The sequence below is a fragment of the Phyllobates terribilis genome, unplaced genomic scaffold, assembly GCF_046119375.1.
Source record: "Phyllobates terribilis strain yellow unplaced genomic scaffold, ASM4611937v1 Scaffold_5__5_contigs__length_657084704, whole genome shotgun sequence".
NCBI lineage: Eukaryota > Metazoa > Chordata > Amphibia > Anura > Dendrobatidae > Phyllobates > Phyllobates terribilis.
In genome coordinates, this window is record NW_027362765.1 from 90,250,147 (window position 1) to 90,262,653 (window position 12,507).

The following is a 12,507-nucleotide window of genomic DNA, read 5'->3' on the forward strand; positions in this document are numbered from 1 at the left end:
TCCTCGCTTCGGAGGCGACTCCGCCCAGGCTCGGGGCTTCATAAATCAGGGCACCCTGCACTTTGAACTCCTGTCCCACCAGTTTAACTCCGACCGGGCCAAAATTGCCTTCATCATGTCCCATCTTACCGGGGAGGCCCTGGCCTGGCTAAATCCTCTATGGGAGAGAGGAGACCCCCTGGTGTCTGACTTGCCTGCCTTTCTCACGGCTTTCCGGAAAGTCTTTGACGAACCCGGACGGAGGACCTCATCCGCATCATCACTGCTACGCCTCCGTCAGGGAAGTCTCACCGTGGGCCAATATGCCATACGGTTCCGTACCCTTGCCTCGGAGCTGGCCTGGGATAACGACGCTCTGGTATCCGTCTTCTGGGAGGGTCTGCCCGGCCGTATTAAAGATGAACTTGCCGGTCGGGACATTCCTACCACTCTCGATGACCTAATAACTCTTGCCACCCGGATTGACCTACGGTTCCAGGAGCGTGCCAAAGAGGTCATCCGTGAGAGGAGGTTTCCACGTCTAGCTCCTACTTTTCAGAAACCCGTCACTCCCTCCGTCTCTCCCCAGGTACACTCTCCTGAGCCTATGCAGGTCGACCAGACCAAGATGGTCAAAACCCGTCAGGACTTACGCCGTGCCGAGGGGAGCTGCTTCTACTGTGGCAGTAAGGAGCACCGGATCCGTGCCTGCCCAGAGAGGTCGGGAAACGCCTGTGTCTAGGTTCGCTCAGAGAGGTCGACCTAGACAAGAATAAATCCTCTCCATCTCTGCTGCTGTCAGTCACAATTGTCTGCGGGGAGAACCGTTATTTCGAACTAGCCCAACTTGACTCTGGAGCAGCCGGGAATCTTATTTCACAGTCCCTGGTAGAGAAATACCGCATCCCCACCAAACCTCTGGCTGTACCCTTGTCTGTTGCTGCCGTGGATGGGGGTCTCTTACCACGCCCCATCCAACTCATCACCGAATCCATTACTCTGCAGGTGGGAATGTTGCATTCTGAGAGTATCTCCTTTCATGTTCTGCCTGGACTCTCTCACGCCCTCTTGCTAGGTTTACCTTGGCTCCAGAGACATGCACCCGTGCTTGACTGGCAGACCGGAGAAGTCCTTCGCTGGGGACAGGACTGCCATAAGACCTGTCTGGTTCCCGTCCATCCCGTCCGTCCTTCTCCTACCCCAGCTAATCTACCTGGACTTCCGATTCCTTATTGGTCTTATGCTGATGTCTTTAATAAAAAGGAGGCAGAGACACTACCCCCTCATAGACCATACGACTGCCCTATCGACCTGTTACCCGGTACTACTCCTCCCCGTGGGCGTATTTATCCATTATCCGCTGCTGAGACCCGGTCGATGTCCGAATATATTGAGGAGAATCTGGCCAGGGGATTCATCCGGAAATCTACCTCCCCGGCGGGAGCAGGCTTCTTTTTCGTCAAAAAGAAGGACGGCTCTCTCCGTCCCTGTATAGACTATAGAGGCCTTAACCAGATCACGGTGAAGAATAAGTACCCCCTTCCGCTCATTCCGGAGTTATTTGATCGTCTGAGGGGGGCTAGAATCTTCACCAAACTGGACCTCCGTGGGGGGTACAACCTGGTTCGTATCCGTCAGGGGGATGAATGGAAGACGGCATTCAACACCCGGGACGGCCACTATGAATATCTGGTAATGCCCTTTGGTCTCTGTAACGCTCCTGCCGTCTTTCAAGAGTTGGTCAATGACATCTTCCGGGACCTTCTCTACTCCTGCGTAGTGGTGTACCTGGACGACATCTTGGTCTTCTCTCCGGATCTCCAGACTCACCGGAGGGACGTTCGTCAGGTCCTGCTCAGGCTCAGGCAGAATCACCTCTTCGCTAAATACGAGAAGTGCCTCTTTGAGCAGACCTCGCTTCCGTTTTTGGGCTACATTATTTCTCAGACCGGCCTACGAATGGATCCAGAGAAACTGTCTGCCATCGAGAAATGGCCTCGACCGGAGGGGTTGAAGGCCATTCAGCGGTTCCTGGGCTTCGCCAACTACTACATCCTCTTCATACCACACTTCTCTTCCCGGACTGCCCCAATTTCCGCGCTCACCCGTAAGGGTACTAATCCCAAAGAGTGGCCGCCCGAAGCAGAGGAGGCCTTTCTTTCCTTAAAACAGGCCTTCTCTTCCGCCCCGGTGCTGCATCGCCCGGACGGCAACAAGCAGTTCTTCCTGGAAGTTGACGCCTCCTCCTCTGGAGCCGGAGCAGTACTTACTCAAAAATCATCTTCCGGGAGGATGGTAACTTGCGGCTTCTTCTCTAAACTCTTCTCCTCCTCAGAGCGCAATTATTCCATAGGAGACCGAGAGTTATTGGCCATCAAACTGGCATTGGAGGAGTGGCGTTACCTGCTCGAGGGGGCTCTTCACCCGGTAATAATTTACACTGACCACAAGAACTTGGCTTACCTCCAGCATGCCCAGAGACTTAACCCGCGCCAAGCCCGGTGGTCCTTGTTTTTTGCTCGCTTTGATTTTGTTCTTCATTTTCGCCCGGCTGACAAAAACGTCAAGGCGGACGCCTTGTCTCGATCCTTTCTGGTGTCTGATCTCGAGGAAGATCCGAAACACATCATCGATCCCGCCAGAGTAATGCAGGTGGCTCCCGTGAGTCTAAATCGTCTCCCTCCCGGAAAGACGTTCGTATCAGTACCTGATCGGGAGAAGATCCTTCACTGGGGTCACTCGTCTAAACTGGCTGGCCATGCCGGTCAGAAAAAGACCCTCCAGCTTATTACCCGGCACTACTGGTGGCCTACCCTGCACAAGGACGTAATAGACTTTGTTTCTGCCTGTGTGTCCTGCGCCCGCAACAAGGTTCCGAGACATCTGCCAGCCAGTCGCCTCCTTCCACTTTCTGTACCTGCTGCCCCCTGGCAGTATATAGCAATGGACTTTATAACTGACCTCCCAGTCTCTGCCGGTTGTACGGTCATTTGGGTGGTCGCTGACCGCTTCTCCAAGATGGCTCATTTCGTTCCCCTGCCAGGCCTCCCATCTGCACCCGAGCTAGCTAAAGACTTTATTCGTCACATCTTTCGTCTTCATGGCCTGCCCCTCCACATCGTGTCGGATCGTGGGGTACAGTTCACCTCACGCTTCTGGAGAGCCACTTGTAAACTGCTAGACGTCACCCTGGACTTCTCTTCCGCTTACCACCCACAGTCCAATGGTCAAGCGGAGCGGATCAATCAGAACCTGACCAGTTACCTCCGGCACTTCGTTAATGCCCATCATTCAGACTGGGTGGACCTCCTACCATGGGCCGAGTTCTCTTATAACAATCACGAGAGCGAATCCTCCTCCAAATCCCCGTTTTTTGTAGTCTTCGGTCAGCATCCTCGGATTCCTTTTCCTGTCTCCACCTCTGTGGACAACCCGGCTGCGGAATCTCTCGTTAGCAAATTTTCCTCCATTTGGGAGAGTACCCGATCCGCACTCCTTCAGTCGTCTGAACGGATGAAAAGACACGCTGACAAAAAACGCCTGGATCCTCCACAATTTCGTCCTGGAGATAAAGTCTGGCTCTCATCTAAATATGTCCGACTCAAGATACCTTCTTACAAGTTAGGGCCTCGGTTCATCGGTCCTCTGGAGGTCATCAGTCAGATCAACCCGGTGGCCTATAAATTGAAACTCCCGGCCAACTTACGGATCCCTAACTCCTTCCATGTATCTCTCCTCAAACCTGTGGTTCTTAACTCTTTTTCCAAGTCTACAGGTACGCCTCCTGCTCCGGTTTCTGCTGAGGACGAGTTTGAGGTAGAGAACATTCTTGCCACCAAAAGGGTAAGAGGAAAGACCTTTTTTCTAGTGGATTGGAGGGGGTTTGGTCCTGAGGAGAGAACGTGGGAGTCCCGGGAGAACATCCATGCCCCTCTTATCCTTGCTAAATTTCTGTCTGGCCTAAAAAAGGGGGGGCCTAAAGGGGGGGGTACTGTAGCGCCGGCGTCCCTGCCCTCTGCTAGGCAGGGACGCTGTTCCCCTCACCTCTCTGCTCCGTGCCCTGCGTCCTCCTCCCGCTCTGCTGGCAGCGCGCGCTCCTTCCCGGCCACTGTGCTTAGGGCGCGCGCGCGCGCTCACCCTCCCTCTTAAAGGGGCCGCGCGCGCCGTCCTAAGGAGTCCCCGGCCAATGGCCGGAGGACTTCACCATATATAAGGCACCTCCTCCAAAATGGAGGTGCCCGAGCAATGTTGTTGCACTGTTCACTACTCTGCTTCAGCCCTCAGGTCCCGTTGCCAGTTACCTGCCAGATACCTGCCAGATTCCTGCCAGCTTGCTGTCTTATTCCTGCCTGATATTCTACTACCTGCCTGCTAGCCTGAGGTCCGACGGTCTGCCTACAACTCCTGTCAGTCTGTCTAAGGACCAGCTTGCCCGCTCACCTGGGAGCGCACATCAGCTACCTGCCTGCTTGCCTGAGGTCCAACGGTCTGCCTTCCAACTCCTGTCAGTCTGTCTATGGACCAGCTTGCCCGCTCACCTGGGAGCGCACATCTGCTACCTGCCTGCTAGCCTACCTGGAGGCTCCGCCGTCACGTGCAGTGACCACCTGCCTGTCCAGTGACTCCTGCCCGCTCACCTGGGAGCGCTCATCTGCTGCCTGTCTGCTAGCCTACCTGGAGGCTCTGCCGTCACGTGCTGTGACCACCCGCCTGTCCAGTGACTTCTGCCCGCTCACCTGGGAGCGCTCATCTGCCGCCTGTCTGTTGGTCTTCCTGGAGGCTCCGCCGTCACATGCTGTGACCACCCGTTTATCCAGAGACTCTCGCCTGCTCACCTGGGAGCTCACGTCTACCATCAGCCGCCACAGGTCGTACCAACCCTTTACCCAGAGACTACCCCGGTCACTTGCCGTGACCTCCTGCCCGTTCATCCAGAGACTGCCCCGGTCACTTGCCGTGACCTCCTGCCCGTTCATCCAGAGACTGCCCCGGTCACTTGCCGTGACCTCCTGCCCGTTCATCCAGAGACTGCCCCGGTCACTTGCCGTGACCTCCTGCCCGTTCATCCAGAGACTGCCCCGGTCACTTGCCGTGACCTCCAGCCCGTTCACTCAGAGACTGTCCCGGTCACCTGCTGTGACTGCCTGCCTGTCTTCCCTGGTCGCCACCCGCTCCCTTACAAGGACCGCCCCCTTGTATAGTAGCTCAGAGGTTCCGCCTCCCAGACCCGTTACAGCTACTACCGAAGGTTCATCCCCGGGTTCACTAAGATCGAAACTCCTATGCAGGACCTCCTGATAGGACAGTCTAAGTCCAGAAGCCAAAAGCCACCCTTCAAGTGGGATAAACCGGAAGAGGAGTCCTTCCACCAGTTGAAGATGGCCCTCACAGGGGATGAGATCCTGGCCTACCCTGATTATGGCCAGCCTTTTATTCTCCACACAGATGCCAGTAATGTGGGACTGGGAGCCGTACTGTCACAAAACCAACTGGGCAGAGAAAGGGTGATCACGTACGCCAGCCGGAAGCTGAGGCCCACCGAGAGGAACCCGGAGAATTACAGCTCCTTCAAGCTTGAATTCTTGGCGGTGGTGTGGGCCGTAACGGAACGCTTCAAGCATTACCTGGTCTCCGCAAAGTTCACTGTGTACACGGACAACAACCTGTTAACACACCTAGACAGTGCAAGACTTGGTGCCCTGGAACAGCGGTGGATGGCCCGTCTCTCCAATTATGACTTTGTGATCAAGTACCGGGCAGGCAAAACCAATGCCAACGCTGATGCCCTGTCGAGAATGCCTCACTTACCTGAAGGTGACGAAGACCCAGAAGAGCTGGAGGAGGTAGAACTCCCCGCGTTTCACCGGTATGGGGCCGCTCAATACTCCCACCGCGTGAAAGAGGAAGATTTAACAACTGTTATGATCAATCCCTTACCTCACCACAGCTGGGCCGAGACCCAAGATAGTGACCCTGCAATCCGCTTGGTGAAAGATCTGCTGACCCAGGAAGACGCCCGCTTAGATCCGGATGCTCCAGAGGAAGCCAAGCAGCTATGGAAAGAGAAGAGCAAGCTGTTCCTCTATGAAGGCAAGCTGTGCAGAAGACTTGTCAACCACTGGACACACGAGCTGACCTGGAAAGTCGTAGTCCCAAGGCGGGATGCAGCTATGGTCCTGGGGGCTTACCATGACAGAGCGGGGCACTTCGGTTGGAAGAAACTGGAGTTCCTGCTAAGAGGACGGTTCTTTTGGATCGGCATGAGAGGGGCTGTAGAGAAGTGGTGCAGGGACTGTGGCCCTTGTATCTTAAGGAGAAAAGACCGCACCAGCCAGAAGACACCCTTGAAGCCCATCATCACCCAGCAGCCTCTTGAGCTGGTAGCTCTGGACCACGTCAAATTGGCTCCAAGCCGGTCAGGATACATCTACGCCCTGACAATCGTGGACCACTATTCCCTTTTTCTAGTGGTGGTCCCGGTGAAAGACTTGACAGCCCAAACGGCGGCAAGAGCCTTCCAGCAATACTTCTGTCATCCACACGGGTATCCGGAACAGGTCCTGACAGACCATGGTCCAGCGTTCGAAGCCGAAATCTTCCAAGAGTTCTGCAACCTCTATAGATTCGTACAACGCCTTACCACCCACAAACCAACGGGATGTGTGAGAAAATGAACAATATAGTCATTGATCTCCTGAAGACGTTGCCCCTGGAGGAACGCGGCCTGTGGCCAGAAAAACTACTGGACCTGATAGACTTATACAACCATATCCCGGTGAATGCTACAAAATGCACCCCGGCTTACCTGATGCGAGCCAGACCAGGTAAGCTGCCCATGGACCTGGAGATGGGAGTCCTAACACCTGAGGACACCTCCCCGGATGCGGACTGGGATACGGAAAGGCGACTGCAGTACAAGAAAGTACAGGAGAGTGTGGAGAAGAGCCTGGCCCAGGTGAGACAAAGGCAAGAAAGACTCTTCAACCAACACGCCCCTGCTGGTCCCCTAGAACCTGGTGAGCAGGTCCTGAAGCGAAAGAGAAGGCTAAATAAGTTGGACGACCAGTGGGAAAGGGAACCCTACACCATACTGCAGTCTGACCACGACAACTCGAAGGTGTGCGTGATCACCAAGGATGGAGGAGAAACCACTAGTACCGTCTCCAGAGACCACCTAAAAAGGTGCCCCGAGCAACTCCGTAGTGCAGAAGAGGATCAAAGTGACCTTGAACCCGCAGAGGACAAGGAAGAAATGATCAGCACCATACTCGGAGAGTTCCCTCAGTCCTGGACTCGAATAAACGATGCCATAGTGGTACCCGTCCTGCATTTCCTGCAACCGGCTCAGCAACGACCTACACCAGAGCCGGAAGGTGAAGAAGAGCAAGCAGTTCCAGAGGCAGAAGAGCCTGTACCAGCAGCCCAGGAGAGTCAACCCTCTGCTGACAGTGAGCCTGCCATGCCTGCGGTAAGCCAAAGGACCCGCAGACAGCTGCCTGCCCTGCCTGTAAGTCCGGCTGGTAGCTGTACCCCTAACGCTAGCGGGGAAAGCCAGGTCAGTCCACCACCAGACAGTGGATGAAGGAGGTCAACCAGGAGCACAAAGGGGCAGATACCCGCTCGCTGGAGGATATAGGGTGCACTAAAATTGTAAATAACCCTGTTGCCAAGTGTTGAAATGTTTGCAAAGTTACATGCATGATTGGTAATTCTGTGTTTCAGTTTCTTTCAGTTACCGTACGGACCCAAAGGTTATGGACTTTTAATAACCGGGACTTTGTATGGACTGCGTTCGGAGCCTAACCAAGGAATGAACGAAGACTGTAAAGGACTTGGGGCTAGGACAGCCCCCCACCTGGTTAAGGTTCCCCGTTGTGCTGGTGATATGGACACCCGGTCACAGACCACACTGTGACCTTAAGAACTCAACCTGTGCGTCGTTTGTCTACTAATGTTTTATGGTCATGTATGTTATTCTTGTTTCTTGTTTAGTCCCGGAGTACTAAATTTCACTAGGGGGGAATGTGTCACCCTGGCCTGGATGCCACAAATATAATAAAGCTGTGTCTGAGAGCAAGGGGGAGGTCCTCTAGTCAAGGACCATTAGCATGCAATACCTCCTGTCCCAGGCCAGTAGGGGGAGCAGGCTGCCCCTATAAAAGCTGGAGCTGGGGGCAGGGTTAGAGAGAACTGGACGACCTGTCTCTGGATTGAGAGGTGTCCCAGAGCAGGAAGAGACAGTTGTGTTGCAGCCTAAGGGGACGTGTGGCAGTAGGAGAGCCACGAGCCAGGGACAAGAGGCGAAGTGCGCCTGTCCTGGCAGACAAAGAGACTACTCTACCAGACTTTGGTGTCTGAGGCTGTGAGGATTCCACGTCCCACAGCAGATAACCAGTCCGCAGGGGACTGTATGTTCCTTGGCCTAAGAAGCCCGGAGGCTCCGCCACAGCAGAAGGGACCAGCAAAGCCGTACCAGGCCGGGAGTAGAAAGGGACCCACGTTGCAAGCCATACGGGCGAGAGGACACGGTGATCTCGGGAACGTGGGCTGTTACCCTACAAGGAGGGAAATAACCAGAAGGAGCACAGAGAGCATGGTAGGCCTACACCCTCACCCTGACCAGGGCCAGCCTCCCACTTGTTCTCAGACATCCAGGCCCCCTCCTAGCCGGGCCTGTTTCTGGGTCATATTACCTGTTCTAATAAAGACCCTGAACTGTTTAAGAGGCCTCCGTTTCCTGGCTATCGCGGTCGGGATCATCCCCTCCATCATCCAACATATACTGCCCTGGGGCCCTACTCTTCCCGTGGGGAGTTATACAATCTCAGCTGCACACACCACCAGCCTCAGGGGATTACCTAGCAGCGGCGGTTCATAATAACCGCAATCCATGGGGGGCGTAGTCGGACATCACTTAAAACTTATAAAGGGACTACCACTGGTCTGACCACCCTGAGCCACGGACCGGATTGCCACTACTACCCCCATCGTCTCCCTATTGCCCGGCTCCGAGTGCCCCGCGGCCCAGAGGGCGAGTCACTTACATTCTACAGAACAGAGAGAAGACCTCGCTGACCATGAGAGCTTACGCTCTACAGGAGAGAGAGGACTCCGCTGACCATTAGAGCTTACAGTCTACAGGAAAGAGGACCCTGCTGACCAAAAGAGCTTACACTCTACAGGAGAAGAAAAGAGAACCCCGCTGACCAAAAGAGCTTACACTCTACAGGAGAAAGAGACAGGACCCCACTGACCATAAGAGGTTACTCTCTACAGGAGAGAGAGGACCCCACTGACCATAAGAGCTTATACTCTACAGGAGAGAGAGGAATCTGCTCACCATAACAACTTACACTATACAGGAGAGAGAGCCTTATCCAGTGACTCTGGAGATGGAAAACAACTCTGACTTACAAACGTTGCTTCACTGGGAACCGCTGATCTGTGATGACCCAGGTACTGACCATCACTGTACATGGTATGATAATCCGCTAGAAGTTATGGCTGCAGGGCATTATGGGGAAGCTTAAGGGGAAATGCAAGATGACAGCCCGCTCTCTGATGCTTCAGCAGTGTGAGAAATGGTGGAGGCCAAGTCTTTTTTTATGAGCTGTGAATTGAATATTAAAATATTGAAATTCGCAATTCAACTCAAACTCGATCCTCTGTGGATTGGTCCACTCATCTCTAGGACCCACCTATCCACCAGGAAAGTGTAATGGGGCTCCCATGATTCAAAGAGTGATTGGAAATCCCAAGGTTTTGACCCTCACATTCAGTCATTTACGGTATAACCAGTTGATATTCTGTAAAAGTCTATGATGCTAAACCTGTTGGATAGAACTCCCTCCAAAGAAAAAATGTTTCTTAAAGGGGTTGTCTCTTTTTTTTGTTTCTTGAAATCTGGGATTCTTATTCTGACTTCCTGCTGCATCTTCTGGTGGAATTAAGGCTCACTTGCTTTAAATATTTTAGATTATGCTGATTTTTTTTTATTTTTATTATTATTTAAAAGGGAATGTGTCATCAGAAAATGACCTATTATTTAAAACTATTTTTTTGTGTTAAATAAATATAATTTAAAATTTTGGAAGTTTTTTTTGTTCCATATCACAATCTGCATTAATAATACTAATTACAAATCTTGCATTTTTCACATTGGCCACTGGAGCTAATATAGACTCATACTTTCTGTACTTTCAGGAGGAGTTTGCAGCAGTTTCCTTATCAACAGAGGCAGGATTACAATGACAGGTAATACCTCTGTACACAGCTAATAACATGGATCCACCAATCAGAATAGATGATGTCATAGCTCAACTCCTCCCTCTCTCTTCACAATGATCTTTGCATTTGCTCATTAGATGCTACATTACAAAAAATAGGGTCGGAGTAATTCTATTGCTATTAATATGCATGTGTATTTCCTGGAACAAAAGAATATTAGATTATAAAAAAGTCTCAGTGGCTAGGGAGAAAATTTCAATATTTTTAACTAGTATTTTTCATACAGACTATGGTTTGGAAAAAAAAAACATATGGCATTAAACATGATTTATAAAATTGATCATTTTCTGATGATACATTCTCTTTTATGTGACTGAATAAACTCTTCAACTTGAAATAATGAAAATTATATTTACAGATTTTTTTTTTTAAATTTCCTTTTAGGCTTTCATCACAGAGATTTCTGCGTTAAAAAACACCACATTTTGTACATTTGTGTTTTTAAATCTGTTTTTTAAATACACTTATGCATTTTTTCATGTATTTATTTTTCCTGTAATTAAATCTATATAAAAATGCTTAAAATAAAAAGTCACACCTGCAAAAAAGAAATTCTAAAGATTCCCTAAAAATTCACTAAGGCAATGTTTACAAGGAGTTTTTGAAATGTCAAAAATTTACAAGTTTTTCAAGTAGAGTCTACTTTTTGAGGGTTTTTAAATGAGTTTTTGGAGCAAAATCTTCAAGATTTTGAGAGGTATTGAATTTTTTTTTAGTGTGGATACATCGTAAAAGTGTTGCAAAAACACACTGCACTTCTTCATTCACTATTGACTTACATAATGCATCTGGGCTCAAGGCTTTAGACTACATATAGGGATTAGTGATGAGCGAGCATGCTCGCTACTGCTCGGTGCTCGCCCGAGCATCTCACTGCTCGAGATGCTCGGCGAGTATTTCCGGGTTGCTCGGGTGGGAACTCTGGTCCCCTCCCTGGTCCCCTCCCTGCAATGTTTGGCGCTCTTTAGAGAGCCAATGAACATGCAGGGATTGCCTGACATGCACTGTAATGCCGTAGCCATATTGGTTGTGGGCATTACAGTGATTGGCTGGCAGCACAGCGTCATCAGGTCTAAATAAGACCTGGCGCCGCCATGCTCGTCACAGTCACTCCAGATCAGACAGTGTAGGGAGAGCTGCTGCTGTGTCAGGGAGAGATTTGATCGTGTATTAGGTAGTGTAGGGAGAAAAACCGCACATTACACATATCCATCTTAACAAACAGTCCTTCTGAGGGCTAATCCATCTGCAGAGATATCAGGCAAGGCAGGGTGTATAGGCAGGCGGTGTATATAGCAGACTGCTGTGCATATAGCACAAGAGGCTCCATTCCAATTCTGCCTTCTGCTGCTGTTAGATATTTCTATACAAAGGCCCAGGTCTCAGGGGCCAGGAATACTTTTCTTTGAATCTTAATCCTCATTATTTGCTTAAAAAGCAATCCAGAGAACACCGTTTTTCTGCGCCATTTGCTTGTTTTGGGAGAGGTGCTGCTGTGTCAGGGACAGATTTGCTTGTGTAATAGGTAGTGTAGGGAGAAAAACCGTACATTACACATATCCATCTTAACAAACAGTCCTTCTGAGGACTAATCCATCTGCAGAGATATCAGGCAGGCAGGGTGTATAGGCAGGCAGTGTATATAGCAGACTGCAGTGCATATAGCACAAGAGGCTCCTTTCCAATTCTGCCTTCTGCTGCTGTTAGATATTGCTATACAAAGGCCCAGGTCTCAGAGGCCAGGAATACTTTTCTTTGGATCTTAATCCTCATTGTTTGCTTAAAAAGCAATCCAGAGAACACTGTTTTTTTCTGTGCCATTTGCTTGTTGGCACTGCAGAATATAGCCAGGTCCTTTCCATATTAAAACGCTAGAAATCCAGCTATTTAAAACTGTTTTCTCTGTCAAACGGATCACATATACGTTGTCAGAAAATACCGCCATTTCTGGCCTCCATTAAAAATTTCCTTAAGTGTGTCATTGAAGCAATTCACCGCAGTTTGCTGGTCAAACTACTTACCTACAGGCCAGGTATTTAAAACTCTGTTTTCTCCGTCACACGGATCACATATACGTTGTCAGAAAATACTGCCATTTCTGGCCTCCATTAAAAATTTCCTTTAGTGTGTCAGTGAAGCAATTCACAGTGGTTTGCTGGTCAAACTACTTACCTACAGGCCAGGTATTTAAAACTCTGTTTTCTCTATCACACGGGTCACATATAAGTTCGCTCCAAACTC